This window comes from Equus asinus, chromosome 3 (genome assembly GCF_041296235.1).
Source record: "Equus asinus isolate D_3611 breed Donkey chromosome 3, EquAss-T2T_v2, whole genome shotgun sequence".
NCBI lineage: Eukaryota > Metazoa > Chordata > Mammalia > Perissodactyla > Equidae > Equus > Equus asinus.
In genome coordinates this window covers 8,655,066-8,677,323 of record NC_091792.1, presented here as the reverse complement: position 1 = coordinate 8,677,323, position 22,258 = coordinate 8,655,066, and positions in this window count along the sequence as shown.

Genomic DNA, 22,258 nt, shown 5'->3' with positions numbered 1-22,258 from the left:
AGATGTGGGGTTAGGATATTTTTTTTTAAATATGGGAGATCCTAGACCATGTTGGTGTGCTGAAGACAGTAATTCAGAGGATGAATAACGGTAATGCAGAACTGAGACGGGACTCTCAAGGTAGCCAAGATGTTTGAGGAGATGAGCAGAGATTGAATCTAGAGAACATGAAGAAGGAATTGTCATGAAGGTTGAAATAGGAGAGAAGAAAAAGAAGAGTCTGGATGTCAGGTTTTGTAGACATTCATTCCTTTCTGCCAATGTGATAATCTCATGGTCTGGACCCTGTACTTCAAAAGATTAATGAGCTGACAATTCAAGTAGTGTTAATGGCTTGTTCTGGACCATGGTGTTGCTGTGTAAGTCACCCAGTTTTCTGTCCATGGAGAGCTAAAGAAGCAGCATTGGGTCTCAGGGTGTAACCAGAATAAAACGATGCAACATCAGCTGCCACACACTTAGGAACTGTGGCTGGAGGTTAGTGTGTTGACAGTACTCCCTCTCTGTTGTACGCATCACAATGCAAAGACCACCTCTGCACTGCACCAGGGTCGGTGGTCCATCTACCAGTCCATGTGCTTGAAGGCTGCCAGAACAAAGTAAAGACTGCTTCTTTCCTCTTACACTAGTAATCTCCAATAAGAGAAAAGCGTCTTAATCCCTATTAGACCACGATCACCTTCATACAGGGCAGGGCTCATTTGTTCAGGTCAAGAGGCAAGAAGAAAAGCATTCTTTCTTTCGTTTAAAGTTTTCCTCCTTCTCTTTCCTCCTACTTATACACAGAGGTGAATGGAAGGGAAATGATAAACTGTAATACTAAGAAAATGTGAAATTTCTTATTGAAGACTTTCATTTTTCAAGATATCCTGGAGTTACAGTATGCGCTCAGAGCTTTGTGGTGACAGAGTTGGAAATACCCAACAAGGACAGAGGATATAAAAGTATAAAATAGTACACCATAATTCCAGCTTTGTTATCCCTTTAGTGGAAAGAGGCCAAAAAATCTCGGGGTTGTATACTTGATCTTTAGAGAAAAAAAATCCATTTACTTTGCCAATAAATTGAAGCCCTCCATAACATGATATTCAGGCAAATGATTTTGTAAGTGCTGTTTTGCAGTGCTTCATGTATGCTGTGGCCTGTTTTTATAGTGATTTATTGAATGTGATAAGTGAAAATAAGCCATAACACAGTTTGCCTTGCACAACCATCTTACCAACAATTATAAATCATGTGTAACCACTTGGAACATAACACACTGTTTTCTGAGTAAAATACAACTGTACAGAACATTACCCTCTCTCGTTACATAATATTTATAGAAAACCAACAGCACCTCGAGCATGAGATAAAGTCTGAGCCTTCCATTATTTTATATTTCAACACTTCAAAAGGCAAAAACACAGATTGAAGTGCACAGTTCTTTGATATTGACGTCAGGCTCTCTAAAAGTTCAGTGACCTAAGGAATTAACAGTGAAGATTAATGGCCTTTTATAGTTCAAAATAGACTTTAGGCTCAAATAAAGAGTTAAATTTTCCACACTGTCTGCCATGGATGGTTAGGAAGAGTATTTCTCTCATTTGACTTTGCTAATCAGAGAACCATGTTGACCGACCTACCATAAATTCACGCTGATTATTTTCGATTGGGTTCTCAAAGCTGCTTGACAATCTTATTATTCATTTCTAGATGATAAATTAGTCCATTCCCTACAACCCAAATTCCAAATCTTCTTTCCTCTTCTCAAATTTTCTTGTCTAACTTTCCTACACACTCTGGATCTTCAGGTAGCCTTGCCTTCTTGTTTATAGAAGATGTTAATATAAAGACTATTAAGCTGAGGCTCTAAATTCACTTACTATCTATCTATCTATCTATCACTTTTTATCTATTTCATAGGTATTCTTCGCTTGTGTCTCAAAGGAAGAAGTGATCTGTTTTTCCAATGAATTCTTATGGCATTTTTTTCCACTGATATGGTCATTATTATGTCTTAAAGCCTTGCAATTATTGTATACAAGGTCATATCTTCTTTTATATTATAGACTTCTTGTGTACAGAGGCCATACCTAATACAAATGAGTATCTCTCACAGAGCCAAGCCTTTTACACAAACAATTCTCAATCAACATTTGCTAAATGAACGTATTTAGGATGATAGGACAACACCCTGGCTTCCATCACCTTGGTCTTTGTTTTAAAATAAAAACAATGTAAGGGTAGTCTATAGACTGTGTAATTTACTTTCAAATTTAGAAGCCAATAAAAGGAGAGAACAAAAGCTGCCTGTGTAATAAAGGATCTCAAGAAGCAAATTTTAATAAAAAGGGATAAAGATTAATGGTTCTGATATCTATTAATTGGCATTTATTTTAATTACCGTAGTGTAAGTATAGCCAAATTTCCTAAGCCTGTGTGCCGAAGTACGCATTTGGAACACTGGTGTCATCATGCAGTTAAGGGGCGCTTTGTGAAAAGAGTTTTGTGATGAAGAGATTATGTTAAATAGTACGATCTCTTCTAAAAGACCCACATTGCATAGCAAGCTATCAAAGGATCTAAGGAGTCCTGCAGTAAAAAATTCTTATTTAACCCAGCATTCCTAGAGACCAAAGAATTCTACTTTGTAACACATCTACTAACATCTAACAGAACATTAGTATTTAATGAATCATAGTTTAAGGAATTCCACCTTAAAGGAACTTGGAGAGTGGTATGGCTTTATTTGGCTATCGAGTCTTCTAAAACAAACCCTCTGGGATCTGTTTCATGTCATTAATTCATTAACGTATTCAAAGACTTTATTAAGCACCATCTCTGCACCAGCCTCTCTAACAGACACTGTGAATAAATGCAAACAAAATGGGTATGGCACCCTCACTCAGGAGTTTTAGCTTAATTAGGATACAATAATTCTTTCTAAGATCTGAAGAAATAGTGGAATTCACTAGGCAAAGAGAGCTGTGGGAGGCAGAACATTCCCCATTGAGAAAATAATGTGTCCAAAGGCCACTTGGTGGTAGGGACCATGGAAGTTCAATTCCAGTATGGTTGGAGGTAAAGAGCACGTAAGGGCATGGTGGGGACGGGGCTGGAGCAGTACGAAGGGACAAAACCATACAGGACATTATAGGCAAAGTGTAAATTTGTTCTTATCTGAAAACTAGTGGGAAGCCATTTAGTTATCACCAGCAGAATAGTGATATGTTTTTTTAAAATATTTCAGCTACAAGAAGGCACTTTGGATGGGTACAAGAGAGGATATGGACAGATCAGTTAGAAGGTTAATTTAGTAGTTCAGGCAAGAAATAATGATAGCTTGGAACTATGGACTGAATTATATTCTCCCAAAATTCATATGTTGACACCCTAACGCCACATGTGACTGTAGTGGAAACAGAGAGTTTAAGGAGGTGATTAAGGTTAAATGTGGTCATAAGAGTGGAGCCCTGATCCAACAGAACCAGTGTCCTTATGAAAGAGGAAGAGACACCAAATATCTCCCTCTTTCCACCGTGTGAAGACACAGTGAGAAGGTGGCTGCCTGCAAGCTAGAAGAGAGCCCTAAGAAAATCAAACTCTGTCAGAACTTTGATTGAACTTTTCAGCCTCTAGAACTATGAGAAAATAAGTTTCTGTTGTTTAAGCCATTTAGTCTGTGGCATTTTGTTTTGGCAGCTCAAGCAAACTAAAACACTTGGACTATCGTGTTGGCGGTAGACATGAAAAAGAGCGTACTGATGAGAGAGATGTTTAGGAGGTAAATATTAGCACAACTGATGATACGGAAGTAAAAGAAGGAAGCGTCAAGGATGAGCTTTGGGTTTCTTGCTTGTTGGTTTCCTCTTACACATTTTTCTCCTGAGATATTCATAAATCTTGAATGCCTGCCTTTATTTCTTATTGTATTATGGTATACAACATCTGTTTGCTGTTTCTCCAAATTTCCATATTTTCTCAAACCTCTAGGCTTTTGTAACTTCTGCTTCTTTTGTTTTAAACATGTATTACTTCTCAAGTTTTATATGACTGAATAATTTTTAATCAACCATTCTTCAACACAGTGATCAAGTATCAGATCCCTTAATATATCCATCATGTATGTTCCTCTAAGTACTTATCCCTTGCCATTTCAACTGTCTGTTAATTCATCTCTTTTCTCTATGACAAAGGAAGGACATAACAATGTATTGGAGTGGATGATGATTAAGATGAATCCTAAAGGATGGATAAGTGATCATTTTTCTGAGAAAAATACCATTGGAATTTTTATAGAGATTGCATTGAATCTATAGATGGCTTTGAGTACTATGAACATTTTAACCATTTCTTCTTCTAATACATGAACATGGGATATCCTTCCATTTATTTGTGGCTTCTTCTATTTCTTTTATCAATGTCTTATAGTTTTCAGTGTATATAGATCTTTCACCTACTTAGTAAAACTTACTCCTAAGTACTTTATTCCTTTCCATGCTTTTATAAATGGAATTATTTTCTTTCTTTTTCATAGAGTTTATTGTTAGTGTATAGAAATGCAACTTATTTTTATAAGTTGATTTTGTATGCTGAAACTTTACTGAATTTTTCTATGAGTTGTAACAGGTTTTTGACGTAGTCTTTAGGATTTTCTATATATAAGGTCATGTCATCTGCAGAGACACATTTACTTCTTTCTTTCTTGTTTGGATGAGTTTTATTTACTTTTCTTGCCTAATTTCTCTGTCTAGGACTTCCAGCACTATGTTGAATAAGAGTGATAAGAGTGAACACCTGTGTCTTATTCCTGATTTTAGAGGAAACGCTTTTAATCTATCACTATTGAGTATGATGTTGGCTGTGGGCTTGTCATATATGTCCTTTATTATGTTGAGGTACGTTCCTTCTATATCCAATTTGTTAAAAATTTTCATCATGAGAGGATGTTAAATCTTGTCAAATGCTTTTTCTGCATCTATTGATATGATCAGTTGATTTTTACCTTTCATTCTATTTTAATGTGGTGTATCACATTTATTGATTTGTGTATGTTGAACCGTCTTTGTATCCCAGGGATAAATTCCACTTGATCATGCTGTATGATCCTTTTAATGAATTGTTGAATTCAGTTTGCTAATATTTCTGTGGAGAATTTTTGCATCTATATTCATCGTGGATATTGGTCTGTAGTTTTCTTGTCTTGTAGTGTCCTTATCTGGTTTTGGCATCAGGGTAATGCTGGCCTTGGAAAACAAGTTTGGGAGTGTTCACACTTCTTCAATTTTTTGGAAAGTTTGAGAAGGATTGGGGTTAGTTCTTCTTTGAATGTTTGGTAGAATTCACCCATGAAACCATGTGCTCCTGGACTTTTCTTTGTTGGGAGGTTTTTGATTACTGATTCAATATGTTTGTTATTCATCTGTTCATATTTTCTCTTTCTTCATGTTTCAGTCTTTTTAGGTTGGTTGTTTCTAGGAATTTATCCATTTCTTCTAGATTGCCCAATTTGTTGGCATATAATTGTTCATGGTAGTTGCTTATGATCCTTTGTATTTGTGTGGTATCAGTTGTTATGCCTCCTTTTTCATTTCTAATTTTATTTATTTGAATCCTTTCTCTCTTTTTCTTGCTAAGTCTAGCTAAGGGGTTGTCTATTTTGTTTATATTTTCAAAATCCCACTCTTAGACATGATCTTTCTACTGTCTTTTTAGTCTCTATTTCATTTATCTGCTCTGATCTTTGTTATTTCCTCCCATCTATTTACATTGGGCTTAGTCCTTTATTTTATAGTTCCTTGAGGTGTATAGTTAGGTTGTTTATTTGAGATCTTTATTTTTTCTTAATGTAGGCATTTATAACTACAAAATTCTCTCTTAGAACTGCTTTTGCCGCATCTCATAAGCTTTAGTATGTTGTATTTCCATTTTAGTTTGTCTCAAAATATTTTTTTATTTCTCTGTTTTCTTTTTTGACCCATTGATTATTTAGTAGCATGTTATTTAATCTTCAAATATTTGTTAATTTTCCGGCTTTCTTCTTGTAATCAGTTTCTAGTTTCATGTCATTGTCGTTAAAAAAATGCTTAATATGATTTCAATCTTCTTCATTTTATTGAGACTTGTTTTGTGGCCTAACATATGATCTATCCTGGAGAATGTTTATGCATACTTGAGAAGAATGTGTATTCTGCTGCTGTTGGATGAAATGTTCTGAATATGTCTGTTAGGTCCATTTGGTGTACAGCATTGTTCAAATTCTATTTCCTTATTGATTTTTTATCTGGATGATTTATCTATTGTTCAGAGTGAGGGATTAAAGTCCCCATCTATTATTGTATTGCTTATTATTTTGACTTTTAGTTCTGTTAGTATTTACTTTATATATTTATGTGCTCCTATGTTGGATGCAAAAATGCTTATAATTGTTATGTCTTCTTGATGAATTGACCCCTTTATCAAGATATAATGATCTTATCTCTTGTGACCATTTTTAGCTAAAAGTCTATTTTGTCTGACATTAATGTAGCTATACCTGTTTTCTTTTGGTTCCCACTTGTTTGGAATATCTTTTACCATCCCTTCACTTTCAATCTATCTGTACACTTAGGGCTAGAGTGAGTGTCTTGTAGATAGCATATTGTTGGATCTTGTTTCTTATCCACTCAGCCTTCTATGTATGTCTTTTGATTGGAGAACTTGATCCATTTTGTTAAAGTAATTGTTGATAGATAAGGACTTACTATTGTCATTTTATTAATTGTTTTCTGATTTTTTTTGTAGTTTCTTTGTTCCTTTGTTCCTCTGTTGCTGTCTTCCTTTGAGTTTTGATGACTTTTTCTGGTGGTATGCTTTGATTCCTTTATCATAATCTTTAGTATCTCTAATACAGGTTTTTCTTTCGTGGTTACCATGAGACTTACATAAAATATCTTATAGTTATAACATCCTATTTAACCTAATAACAACTTAACTTTGATAGCATACAGAAACTCTATACTTGCACTTCTCCCTTCTTCACATTTTAAGTTATTGATGTTACAACTTAACAACTTTTTTATTGTGTCCAATAGCAAATTATTATAGTTACAATTTTTAATATGTCTGTCTTTTAACTTTTAAACTAGAGTTGAAAATGACTTATGTATCACCATTACCATATTAGAGAATCTGATTTTGACTATGTTTTTGCTTTCACAGGTGAGTTTTACACATTCATATATTTTTAAGAAGTTAATTAGCATCTTATGATTTTAGCTTGAAGAATAGCCTTTAGTATTTCTTGTAAGACTTGTCTGGTGGTGATGAACTCTCTCTGCTTTTGCTTGTTTGGGAGTCTTTGTCTCTCTTTCATTTCTGAAGGATAGCTTTGCTGGGTATAGTACTCTTGGGTGACAGTTTTTTTCTTTCAATATTTTGAATGTATCATCCCACTCTCTCTGACTGGATAATTTCATATGATCTGTTTTTAAGTTCACTGATTCTTTCTTCTGCTTGGTCAAGTCTGCTGGTGAAGTTCCCTATGGAGTTCTTCAATTCAGGAGTATTCTTCATTTCTAGGATTTCCGTTTAGTGTCTTTTGATGGATTCTATTTCTTTGTTGAACTTCTCATTTTGTTCATGCATTATTTTCCCAATTTCATTTAGTTGTCTGTCTTTATATCTTGTGGTTCACTGACCTACTTTAAGAGGATTATTCTGAATTCTTTGTCAGAGAGTTTATAGATTTCCATTTCTTTAGCGTCAATTATTGGAGCTTATTAGTTTCCTTTGGTGGTGTCATATTTATCTGGTTCTTTACAATGCTTATATCCTTGTGCTTGTATCTGTTCATTTGAGGAAGCAGTCTCCTCTTCCAGATTTTACAAGTTTGCCTTGGCAGGGAAGACCTTCACCAGTCAGCTCCACTTGGGGTTCTAAATAGGTTAGCTGGTAGTGTCTATGGGCAGGCAGGGCTTGCTGTTGGGGTCTCTAGTTGAGCAAGGCCATTGATAATGCCCTGAGGTGTGGTGGGGTGTGATTCTTCTGGCTGGGCTCTGCATTTGAGTGGGTCTGCTGGCTGGGCTCTGCATTCATGCAAGGCAGCTGGCTGGGCTCCCTGGTCTGGTGGGGCTGCCAGATACACTTCATGGTCAGGCAGGGCTGCTAGCTGGGCTTTGCAATCACTTCCTGTTGGGTGGGGTTGCAGGCTGTGTTCCATGGTAGGCAATGCCACTAGCTGGACTCTGCAACTAGATAGGGCTGCTGGCTAGGCTCCACAATCACTCCTGGTTGGGTGAGGCCTCAAGCTGTGCTCCCTGACTGGATGGTGCTGCTGGCTAGATTCCACATTCAGGCAGGGCCATAACCAAGGCTTTGCAATAGTTTGGAGCCACAGGCTGTGCTCTGCATTCAAACAGAACGACAGGCTGTGCAATGAAATTGGGTGGGACCAAAGGCTGGGTATTATAATCATCAAGCAGGCCACTGGCTATACTTCACTATACTGTTGTTCAAGGTTATTGGCTAGGTTCTCTGGTCAGGGTAGGGCCTCCAGCTATACCCCACCTTTGGGTGGAGTTGGAGACTGCTCCATGGTCAGACAAGGTTCTTGTCCAGGCTTCCTGTTCAGGTTGGGGCCACAGACTATGCCCTGAAATTTAGTGGGGTCACTGGCTGGTCTTTCTGCCTGAGCAAGGCCACAGGCTTTGCTTAGAATTTGGGCAGGTCTGTAGGCTAGACTCCATGGCCAGGCAGTATGGTAGGCAGTACTCCAAGGTTCCCGGGGTCACTGTTCAGGCTCCCTGATCAAGTGTGGCTGGAGGCTATGCTCAATAGTTGGGCAGGGCTGCTGGCTTGGCTGGATGAGTTCTGCAGCTGCCTGGGTTCTCTGGCCTGGATTCCATGTTGGGTGGGACTGGAAGCTATGCTCTGCAGTTGGGTGGGGCTTCAAACTTGCTAACATTCTTTTCAACTGGACCTTTAAATTTGCATTCAATGGTCTTTTCCTTCACTAACACCAGAATTGTTCGTTGTATGAGCCAATATTAAAACAGGAACTACAGAGAAGCAGTAATTTATTTTTAAGCAAAAATAAATCTCTTCAAACTATAAAATAAGAAACTCTTTGATAAAATCTTTAGGAGATACAGAAAATTAAAAGGTAGAAAGTGAAAATTACTTAGAATCCTACATCCTGGAGATAACTTTCACTTCCACATTAGAATACATCTCTCTACAATTTCAGCTATGTTGACATATACACGCATACTTTAGTTTTTCTACAAAAATTAGGACATGATAAACATAATGTTATATACAGATTTTTTAATTTCACAATGTTATTAACATTTTGTCATTTCAATAAAATTAGATATTATCATGTTTAATGACTGCATGGCAGTAGCCATAATTGTTTTAGCCAATCTCCTTTTACTAGTCATTTAGGTTATTTTCAGTGTTCTTCTTTTATAAATAATGCTGCATTATAAATATTTGTAAAACATATTCCTCACACATAACAAAGACTTCAATAAATATTTGTGGAGTTTTATATTTAAATAAAAGATTTCAATATAAACTGAGAATACATTATCCTATCTCATTCTGTTTTCTTTTTGATAAAACTATCTTAAGAATCTGATTCACTTGAAGATGGAGCTCAGTGACAATTCCCTATAATGGACTGACAGTAAAAATAGACAGCTGCTTAGAGTTTGTCTGCCACCTTGTTAATGTTAAATTAACATTAACAAACAGTATCCTCTTTAGCCATATTTACTATTTGTAGTAAAGTTCATTTAAGTGGTAAAGGACTGCTAACACTAAAAACTCTCATATTAATTAGGACACTGAGGTCTATACTGTGTAATCATACTAAGATTAACAGGAGTAATATTACTCAGTTTGCATGTGCATGAGTATAGACATTGGTACACTCTGCTGGTAGAAGTCCAAACTAGAACAACTTTTCCAAAGTCAAAGTTGTCAATTTTATTGGACACCTACACCACTTGAAATGCCTCTTGACCCCACTTCTCACTCCTGGCGCTGGTACCTGCTTTGTTCATATATAACCAACAGCCCTTCACCCCTGGCCTTACTGTTTTTCTTTTACTTCGGGTCGTGGGGCTTCTGTGATGTGCTGGTGAGGGTTTTCAATAGAACGTTCTCAGAACAGCCTGCAAATGAGAGGGAGTTAACACCTCAGGGGCCACCCTGACAGGTGGAGAACGGAAGCAATGGGCAGAAAGTGCTGAGAATCATTTCCTATGGCTCCTCAGAAGGTCCCGGGAACCTAGCACCAGGGCCTGAAGTGTTGGTGTTTCAATGATATGGTCTTGTTTTAGGTTCCCTTCCTCCCTGCGTTCCTAGTTCCTGAGATCGTATTTCCAAATTAACCTTCTGAACCTAATCCTTTGTCTCACGCCAAATATTCAAGCGAAGCTACGCTAAAAAACAGTTACATACAAAAAGTTAAGAGTGTATATCTTTTACTCTTGCAATTCTACTTTTGGGATTTCTCCAATGGTGAGAGAGGAGGAATAAGGCAGACACAAAAGATCCATATTCAACTATAAAACACACTCCTTAAATTTCCAGTTTTTAGCCTCTATGCTTATATCAAAGATTGTCTTTTGGGTCAGTATAGTTCTTTCTTTTAGAAAGCCCATAGTTTGTTGATATCATTAGCAAATCTATAACCAAGTTTTGACATTGCTATTAAACAGATGTCTAAATACCATTAAGATATTACTGGAATGCCTTTGTCTGTGATGCTTATAATAATAGCCATAAGTTTCAATAAATTTGTATTCTGTCTTGCTTTCTTTATGCACATGTATTAGTTTCACTATAAAAAAAGTAGAATAAACCCTTTCAATTTATGATTAATTTGAGGTTCAGTGGAAACTTCCCAGATCCCATGAACAGAATATAGGTAAAGGTGGTAATTTTGTCATTGTTTTATAATTCCTCATACATTAAAATAGATCAGTGTAACAAACATTTTCACAAACAAGAGTTTATACATATTAATCTTTATCTTTAGAAAATCAAATAAGATATTACTTGGAATTATTTTATTTTATACAAGAAACGACGGTAAAGGGAGTTGATAATTATTCTTTAGGGTACTGTAACAAGAGTGCCAAGAATCCTTTTAAAGCTTAAAAATCTGAAATAATAACACTTATATTAGCAAAGTGTTTCTGCAGACATCTGCAATATAAAGAAACAGAATGGAGAGGTCTAGAATCAAAGATTTTTAAGGTAATTTACTTGAGATAACCAATTTTAAAAGTTTCCCTAAAGTCAGCTATCCAGAGAGTTGACCAAATTTTTGGTAAAATGTGGCTAATAAAATTTATCTATAAACTTCAGTGAAATTCAAATTTTAGTGACTCTGTTACATGTATTCTTTGTCCCTATTCATTTTCCTAATTATGAGTGAGGTTGAATATTTTAAATAATTTTTTTGGATATTGTTATCTTATTTTGCCAACTGTCTTTTATATCCACTGCATGTTTTCCCATTGCATCATTTTCTTTTTGATTTATAAGTTAATTTTATGCTAAGAAAGTTACATAGTGTCAAAATATAATTCTAAAAAGCTCAGTTTTTTCAATAGTGGGATAATTAAATCTTTGAGACATGTTCATTTTATATTTTTACACGTCATCTTCTTAACTTTTTGAAAATTACACACTTTTTTACTGTCAAATTGGTGACAAATAATTTTTCTAATTTTTCAGTTGTCTTTTGACTTTTTAAGGATTTTTTTTGCATTATATAATTTTAAAATACGTAATTTGTCAATTATTTCTTATCTTTATGAACTTGAGATTTTATGACTTGCTTAGAAATCATTCCACTTACTGGAAAAATTATTAAAAAATAAAACTCTAGCATTTTACAGTGTGTGTTATGGTCTTTCATTTTAAATATTTACATCTTTATTCTATCTAAAATTATATCACATATGTAGAATTGTGTGTAATCTACTCTACCCTACTCTTTTCCCTACTACCATGCAAATTTTTATATTAATTTTACTGTTAAGCAAGTCACCTGTACATCTCTGGCATGAAATAGCAATTTTGTTATATTCTAAATTTTCCTGTGTCTTTAAGCTATTTCTGTTCCACTTCTCTGTCTATTTATGAGTCAGTAACACACTACTTTAGTATCTCAAGCTTTATTTTCAGCTTTATTCTCTGGTAGGGCTAACTCCATTCTACTCCTTAACTCAGCTTTTCAAAAAGTTTCCTCCCTATTCTTTCATGTGTAACCACTCCAGTTGACCATTAATATAATCAAATCAAGTTAAAAAAAAAAAATCTCTTGTTTTTATTGGGATGACATACTTTATAGATTAATTTAGGAAGAATTTACATCTTTACAGCAGTATAAATTATTATCCAAATATCAGGTGTGTCTTTTAATTTCTTCGAATATTTTAAGACCCTTCCCCTTATCAGGAGCAAGAGAAAACTATCTATTTTAATAGTCTTTCGAGGATTCTTATTTTAGATTTTAATTATCCTTTACACTATTTTTGTTGCTCCTGGTTTCTATTGAATTAGAAGCCTTTACTTTTGGAAAAGCACATATAGAAGAAAACTTCTCAAACATTATGAAGAAACTTCATTCAAAATGGTTAAAGGGTAAAACCATTAAAACCAGAAAGAACTGAAGATGCTTACCATCACTGTTTTTGTTCAACATCTTTTGGATATTCTAGCAAATTTAACAGGTCAATAAAAACTATTCTTATATACATAGTGTCCAAGAATAGATAAACCTAATTCTGTTTCATAACAACATGTGAAGTTTCTGTTAGCTGTCTAACCTATGGCCATTCCCACCTTTCTTTTTCGCTAACAAAACCACAGTTTTGCTTGGTATCATCCCATTTGCTTGTTACTCATGGTTATGTCTTTATGGTATAAGTCAATAGTGGTCCCATTTGCCTGCTCAGCTACTGATTTTGATATAGGCATGTGACACAATTATCACCAATTAGATATTAGAAGAAATGTGCTGGCAATATTTGGGGAAAGCATTTTTCTCAAGCTTAGAAAGGGATACAGACAGTCTCCCCTCGTGTGGCCTCGTATATGACTTTGATAGTAATATTACTGCGACACATGAGACTGTGCAGCCATCTCATAACAATGAGCGGAGCTAGCTGAGAGGAAGCTGACACAATGACAGAAAGGTAGAAAGAACACAAATCCTTGTCTTGCTGAACTAAACAACTTTAGACCCTCTCTATCTATGAGACCCTTTTTGTGTGAGTAAATTAATTTTCTTTCTGGCTTGAAGGTATTGAAGTGAGATTTTGTTTTTGTTACTTGCAGAATATGTTGATATTATACTTAGAAAAGTCCAATAGCTTCTAGCAAAAATCATACAACAAAAATCAAAACTACTAAACTGAATAAGAAAATGTTGGAAAATGTCTGATATAAGGAATATTTGTAGAAAACATTAGCTTTACTCTAAAGGAACAATATCCAGATGAAAGCAAAAAAGTTTTTTAAGTTCATTCACAAAAACAAAATAAAAGCTTAAGAGTACATTTTACAATTGTCATAAGGATACATATTAGGAAAATTATAAATCTTATTAAGGGATTTAAAACAAGAAAGTATATTTTATTTTATTTTTCTTGGCTGTGAAGGTAATTATTTTACTTTAAATAATACATAAATTTAAGATATATCTAATTAAAATTCCAAAAGTTTTTTTAATTGAATAAAATTACTTTAAAGTTAAAATCTTTACATGTTGCTGGTATGGGAGAAAAAAAACCAAATATATCCATGGAAATAAATACACACACACACACACGAATGTAATCTATGATAAAGTTATTATTTCAATTCAGTTAGCAAAAGATGATTTATGTAATAAATGATACTTCTACTATTGGCTCTCTATCTGGAAAAAATAAAGGTCCTGTCATATACCATTTATAAAATAAATTCCAATATATTAAAATTTAAACATGAGAAGTTTTTAAAAGTAAATTAAAAAAGAAAGAAAAGAAAATTTAGGAGATATACATATGCAACCTAGACATCAGAGAGACTTCCAACCAAGATGAGACAGAGAGAAGCTATAAAGACAGACACGCTGGACAGACTTACTGACCGCACAAAATTAAAAACTTCTGCATCACAGTGGATAGAAACAACAGCAACAGACCAATGACAGGCTGCAAAATATTTGGGGGATGCTTATTACAAATAAAGAGTTTAATTCTATAATAAAAAGTCTTTTACGAAATGAAAACAAAAAGAAGCCCATAGAAAAATGGGTAAAATATGCTAATAGAAAATGTCCATTAGAACTAATAAAAAGGATTAAAAATATATGCTTATCTCATAAGTAACCGGAGGAATAACAATTAAATAATAGCAATCCATAACTAATAGACTAAAATTTAAGTGATAATAAATTGGTGCAAGCACTTGGAAAATGATTTTCCGTTAGCTACTTGGTTGATTATTAGCTACATAATTTTTATAACTATTGACACAGACATAGAGGGAGTGGACACCCTCTTGCAGGTTTCATCTACCCAGGTCTCACTTGGTGACAGCCCTCAAGAAACTTCCCTCAGGAGTAACTTCCGTGGAGAAGTAGAATCTAAGAGAAAGAATCATATGGAAATGCTGAAAAAAACCAAAAACCAAAAAAACCATACAGTAGCAGCAGAGATAAAGACCTTTAACAAGGTCATCAGCAGCCTCAAGAGCCAAGGACAGAATCAGTCAATACGAGATAGGTCAATAGAAATTACCCAAAGTGAAACTCAAAGAGAGAAAAGAGTGCAAAAAACTGAACAAACCCCCATAAGCTGTGGGGCAATAGGAAACAGTATAATATACACATAATTGGAATCCAAGGAGAAGGTAGAGAGAATGGGGCAGAAGAAATATTTAAACGGACAAGAATTTTCCAAAATTAATGACGGACACTGAACCATAGTTCCAGGAAGTTCAGAAAACACAAAGCAGGATAAGTACCAAAAAATACTGCTGAAAAGAAATCCTTAAAACACTCGTGTTTTCTGATCCAGCTGCTGGGAATCTTTACTCTTAAAAATGAAAGACAACTCATATTCAAATATAGTTACAAAGCTGTTCACTGCGGCACTGTAGGTACTCAGCAGTGGGTTAGGAGAAAGAGGGTGCTTGGAACAAATTGAGTGCCCAGCAATTGAAAACTGGTTGAGCAAACAGTGATTGAGGCATGCTGTGAAATTATCTGCAGTCTTGAAATGCATGAGCTGATGAAAATAAGACATCCCATTTCAACCATTTGGTCTTTATTTTTGTGACCTAATATGGTCAATTTTCTGCTTTTGAAATATCCAGGTATATATAAATATACAGATGCATATATATATATTTTATTATTCATAATTATTTCCTCTTCTACATATTTATATTGTCTATTTGATCTTCGTGGGTTCATGTGACAACGTTTCACATAACTGCCGCATTTCTGTGGATTTTTTGCCCTGTATGTCATCCAGTCTATAATTAATGAAATTTGAGGCTATGTTATCACCTGGATGGATGCATATTCAACCAAAATCTTCATAATTTACTTTATCTGTCATCATGACAAAGAGCACTTGTGAGATTTTGATCTTTGTTTTTACTTTGTGATAAATATCTTTATTGCTTATTATTTTCATTTGCGTTTGCTTAGTATATTTTTGCATATCTCGTTACTTTCGATCTTTTCTTAATTATTTTGTCGGAGATGTGCTTCTTTTATATGGTAATAGATATTGGTTTTGATCTAGAGAATTTTTCATTTAAAAGGTATGTTTATCCTATTTTTAAATTTAATATAACAAATAGCTTTACCTTAATTCTGTTATCTTACTTCATATAATATAGTCTATGTTAAATGCTCTATTCTTCTTTTTCTCAATTAGTTTTTATTTTCTTAGAGATATGTGTGTGTCCTCCACTTGATAATTCTTTTTTTTTTTAAGATTTTTTTTTTTTCCTTTTTCTCCCCAAAGTCCCCCGGTACATAGTTGTATATTCTTCATTGTGGGTCCTTCTAGTTGTGGCATGTGGGACGCTAGCTCGGCATGATTTGATGAGCAGTGCCATGTCCACGCCAGGATTCAAACCAACAAAACACTGGGCCGCCTGCAGCGGAGTGTGAGAACTTAACCACTCGGCCATGGGGCCAGCCCCTCCACTTGATAATTCTTAATGCTTTTTATTGTAATAAAAAAACACACAACATAGAATGTATCACCTTAACCATTGTTAAATGTAAAGTAGTGTTAACTACATGCACATTGTTGTGCAACAGATCTCTAGAATTTTTTTGTCTTGCAAAACAGAAACACTACATCCACTGAACAACAATTCCACTTTTTTCCCTTCCCCTAAATCCCTGGCAACCACCATTTTACTTTCTAAGACTTTGACTATTTTAGATGCTTCATATAAGTGGGGGTATAAATATTCATCTAGTATTTACCTTTTTGTGATTGGCTTATTTCACTTAGCCTAATATCCTCAAAGTTTATCCATGTTACTACAAATGGCAGAATTTCCTTCCTTCTTAAGGCTGAATAGTATTCCATTGTACATACCACATTTTCTTTACCCATTCATCTGTAAATGGACATTTAAGTTGTTTCTGCATCCTGGCTACTGTGAATAAAGCCACAATGAACATGGTGGTGCTAATATTTCTTTGAGATCTTGATTTAAAATTTTTTGATCTATACCAAGAAGTAGAATTGCTGGATCATATGGTAGTTCTATTTCTAATTTTTTGAGGAACCTCCATACTGTTTTCCATTGTGGCTGTACCGTTCTGTATTCCCACCAGTGGTGCACAAGGGTTCCAATTTCTCCACATCCTCACCAACACTTATTGTTGTCTGTTTTTTATAGTGGCCATCCTAATGGGTATGAGGTGATATCTAACTATGGTTTTGACTTTCATTTCCCTGATTATTGGTGATCCTGAATCTTATACAATATGATTTTCCCTAAAACTATTTTGTTTCTATGGGTGTTATTAGGTTTTTGCTACTATATTTACTCAATTTTTCCCTAGATCTACAGTCATATGTAGAATTTTTCTCTTGCTCACATTATGAAGGCTTTGGCTATACAAACATATAAAACACTCTAAACATGCAAAAGTAAATCTATTGTTAATATATTTTGCATATAGTATAGTTAATGATCAATGTTAGAATTGGCAGAAAATTCAAATTTAATACTCATTCACATACTACACAGCTGCAATTTTCCATTTATTTTTCTAAAAGTAAATCTGATGTTAAAGAAGTTTGAGTATATGACTCTAATTAAGCTTATTTGTTTATTTTCCAAAATTATGTTACATAGTCAATCAGTAGCTCTTCCGGACCAGTTAGAAACACCAAGTCTTCATTCCTAAGTAACATCACGTTGTAAGAAAATTTAGGGAGATGATTGGAGGAGGAATTAATGAAAGAAAGAAGAAGGAAGAGGAAATAAATAGGTGTTTACTAGAAGGAATTAGGATTCCTGTCCTGTGATTTTAAATAGAAATAGAGAACAATGGAACTCTTAATTGACTACAAATTACTTGGCAAAACACTGAGATAGCATGTAATAAGACTTCACATGTTAACCTAAGCAAGGTTATTCATTAAAAGAAAAGAGAATTAGGGGTAGAACCAAGGGTTTGAGCTAGAAATTGTCTATTCCCTAAGATATGTTGGGTACAACTCATCTTACTTCTCTTTCACGAACTTTCTTTGTCCTTTGAACTCATAGCATGCACACATCTGTTTTTGTAAAGTTCCGCCCTGCTGCGTGATATCTCACACCGTAGATCAGTACTGGACATTTGGTGTGCATTCAGAATGCTGTCACCCCTATCTTCTCAGCTTCTCTGCAGCAGGGCCTTTCTTGGTATCCTGCAACATGCCGAGTGGAATGATTTCCCTCCTGCTGTGACTATCTCTGTGCCCTCATCCCACGCAGACATTTACTAATGGACACACCAGATTGTTCAGGCCCTTGTGTGTGTTGTTCCACCTCTGATTGCTAATTAAACAAGAGCTGGCTTTTAACAAGCCTTCCCTCCTCTACCTTCCCTAATCTCTTTCTTCTCAGACATTAAAATTTTTCTTGCAAGATAAACCATTTATTCGTGTGACAGGCTTATAAAAAAAATCTGTCATCTCTACTTTGCTTCTACACTGAGCTCCCAATTTCCAATCTTGTGATATGTAATTGCAAGGAAAAATAAGCAGACATGAAATCTATTGTCTCATTTGTCTTCTGCAGCTGCAAAGATTCCCACTGTGTATCTTCTCTGGGACCTGAGTACATTAAAAAGTCTAGAAAACATTTTTCATACTTCTTCCTTTGGTGAGTTGTTTTAGAAATGCAAATCTCTCCCCTTGTTTTACCTTTTGGCTTATAGGTACTACGTATGTTTAAACTTTTAGATCCTATTTTCCTTTCTCATATATATTCTTATCCCTAACTCACATAAACACAGCACTTCAGCAAATATATATTAAACAGCTGATCAGATTACTGATTAGCAAGAAGCTTTGTGAAATAGGAAGGGAAAAGGAGCTAAGAAATGTGGGGTCAGTTCAAAAAAATCCCAGCAAAAGATCTTTTAGTTTGGACTTATGTAGAGCCTACTTAAGCATTATTAGGATATTTTCATCCAGAAGACTGTGGTGGAAATTTTAACCTTTAAATTTACGCAAACTAATAATATATGTGCATGCTCACTGCCATGTGTATGCATTGCATAAAGTGTCTATAAGTATACATAAATAAATGTGTACTGTGAAGGGGAGCAAGATTGAATCATGTAAAGCTGGCAAAGTTTACAGACCATTGCAAGTTAGGCGATTAAAGCAATGTAAAATAAAATTTTGAATCAAATTAGCACTTTTCAAAAAAATTTCATATATTTACAAATATACTGTAAACTAGAAGTGAAAAACGGCTGACCTGCAGGAAAAATCCATTGCACAAATTTATTTCAGTTGTCCCAACACTGTCGGTCAGCATAGTTTCTTAAATTAAAAAAAAAAATTTGTTAACATTTAAATATATGTTCTCATAAAATCTAGATCTCCGGCCTCTTGGAAAATCAGGTTTCTGGCAACACTGGCCCTGAGTTCCCAAAGGCAATGATCAGCCGGAGCTATGCTGCAGCTTATCCTCGTGGTTTAGGGCATTTCGGTCTTCCTGTTGCTCCTGCTGGACTGAGAGCCAGTGTTAGAGGCCTAATGTTTTCATAGATGAGAATTTTTTAAAAAATGAAAGATTTCTGGTATACATAGTCTGCCAAAAATAGGAAAATGAAAGATCAGCAGAGAGGGCTATGTGTTTCAAAATAAAGGGGAGTGAGGGAGAGGAAGAGCATACGGTGGAAGCAAAGACTCTTTCTACATGTTTAATATCAAGCAATAAAAGAAGGTTTTGTAAAAAGAGTGGTCTTGTCTGCTCTACTCACTTATTCACGCAGTTTAAAATTGTAAACTTTGTTTTAAAAACGTATCTGATCCAATTTCCCTATCAAATCAGAAAAAATAAACAGAGAATATCCCAGCACTGCCAAATTCAAATTCCACTTGTTGGCTATTCCTTACCCAACCCTATTTCTATTTCCCCACTTAGGTTAAAAATATCACCCAACATTTACCTCCATGGCAGAGGTTTTCAATCCTGGCTGCGTACTTGAATCACCGGGGGCACTTTAAAAATACACTGCCCGGCCTCCACTCCGAGAGGTTCTTATTTACTATGTATAGAATGTGGATCTTGCATCAGTGTTGTTTAAAAACCTCCCTGCATGATTCTAACGGGCATCCATGGGTGGAACCACTGCTCTGAGGATGTTGGTGCCTGTTAGACACTGGAGAATATGTACCCTCTGCCCTCTCTCAGGGCAGATGTCATGAATGGATCTAGTCACTTAACCTGCTTAGGTCTAACATATTTCTTCATAAAATGCTATAGGAAGTGTCAGAGGGTGAGTCATTCTGGAAACCAACTTAAGGCAAGGATTCCAGTGAAAGAATCTATAACGTGCTTCCAGGAGCAATCAGAAAGGCCATGAGGAGAGCAAGACAGAGACGGGAGACAAACCAGGCACAGGTGAGTTTTCAGAAAAATTTCCAGACAGCTTGACACCATGAGGAGCTCTGGGGTGTAAATGACCCCTCAAAGTTGATCACACATGAGGCAGAGAAGCTGGGCTTTTGTTCTCTTGCACAGAATTGACTACATGGGGGTTGGAGGGTGGGGATGTCTTAAGAACTCCCAGTACTTCCAGCAACTTCTACAGGTGAGAAGGCTCCATTGCAATCCTTAAAGGTCATAGGTAAGAGGCAGTAGCAGGAAAGGGCCCAGAAGCTGGGGGACGAGTGCACAGGGCTACAATAAGGGGTCCCAGGGCCCCTCTGTGGGACACCATGCAGCGGTGGCCACTGCAGCCCACCCACGCACTCCCACAGAAGGGAAAGTGCGGGATGGTGGGGGGTGGGGAGATCATGGCCGTGTTGAACTAGAAGATCTCCAAGAACTTTTCTAAGTTAAAAAAAAAAAAGAATATAGCTATAAAATGCTATCTGAAACAAGCCCTTTGGATCTTTATTTTCTGACTATTAAAAATATTTAAAGATTTTACTCTCTTTCTGCTTCAATAATCTTTGGGCTCCCATTTTGGTAACTGCTTGACAGTTTGACAAGGATACTAATTAACAACTAAAACTTAATTCTTTAAAGGAGGGTTAAGGAAATACCTTAGAGCTTTAATAAATGAAAGAAAACATTCTTCACCATGGCACTTGTTCAGTCTCACTATATTTCTAGTCAAATTTGGAGTCATATAACATGACCAAAGATTTATATAGATGAGCATATATGTAGAAGAGATATTATACTTTTATACTTGCTAAGTGTGTATCTAAATCATTATATGAGAGTAGCAAAAATAATGAATGCACTAAGCAAGAGGTGTCTATTTACAATTTAGTCTCTGTCATCGGTTTTAATCAGAAATCCCATAAAGAGCTACGTAAGACTTATGTTCAGATTATTTAGGCTTACAGCTATTACATTTTCTCACTTGCAGAGAATTAAGAGAACAGAGTTTAAAAACAGCTTTTCAGGTAATTTAAATACTTTTGCTATGGAAAACTCTAACAAATGAAGCGCAGCATTTTCACCCAAAATGAAAAATGATCACTAAGTAATTTACCCTAAAAAGTCCAACAGTAATCTTAGGGATAATATTTTCAAGCATATTAAATTTGACTAGCTGAGAGAATAATGTCTTGGAAAAGCACCAATGTTACAGAAATTCATGGTACAACCTCAACATTCAGCCACAGAAAATAAAGCTAGGAATTCTGACCAAGTTTTCTGACCACAGTTTCTGCAACTTTACTTACTCCTTTTAAAAATATGTCAGAGTTGCTTTCTGCTGTTGTCAGCAAATTGCCAAAATGCCTATATTAAATAAATAGGACAGGACTAGAACATAGCCAAAATTTAAATTCCTTGACAGCCTTTTCTTTAAATTAGTAATTAAAGGAAACAAATTAGCGTGTTTTAAGAAGATTGGATGTGTGTGTATGTTAGGGGAGGGATTAGTAATTTTAAGTGTCTATTTGCTTATTTTATATCATATACTTCATATTAATGATCTCATTTAATACTCACAACAGCCCTCTGAGATATATTAAGCACATTTATAGGGTAGGAAAGGCAGAATTAAACAGGTAAAATTGTTTGCCCTGGGTGACACCTGTTTAACTCTGAAGTTGAGATTGAAATCGCCGTCTGCCTTCAAAGTTTGTGCTCTCTTCCACTGCACCAAGCAAGGAAAAGAAGGCATGTGATTCAAAAATATATGAATACCACAAAACTTGCTGCCTTTTCCGAGATCAAAACCTACCTTTACAAATTCTGGCGGAGATTTAGGTGACTAAGTCAATCTCGATGGTCCTTCTTATCTTTTGACAAGTTTTACTTCTTACATTGCAATGAGGAAAGCCATTTTTTGGATTTTCTCTGAAGAGCCTTCAGAAAATGCATGAGAAAATGGAAAAAAAGTTGCCTACTGACCTTGTCCTCCAACCCTGTTCCGAGAGCAAGAACCGAGAGGATTCACGCCGGCTTCTGACAGCTGAATTTCTTGATGCCTCGATGATGAATGCCGAAAACAATACACACTTTCTTTGTTACTTGTATTTTCTTTCGAAAGCAAACATAA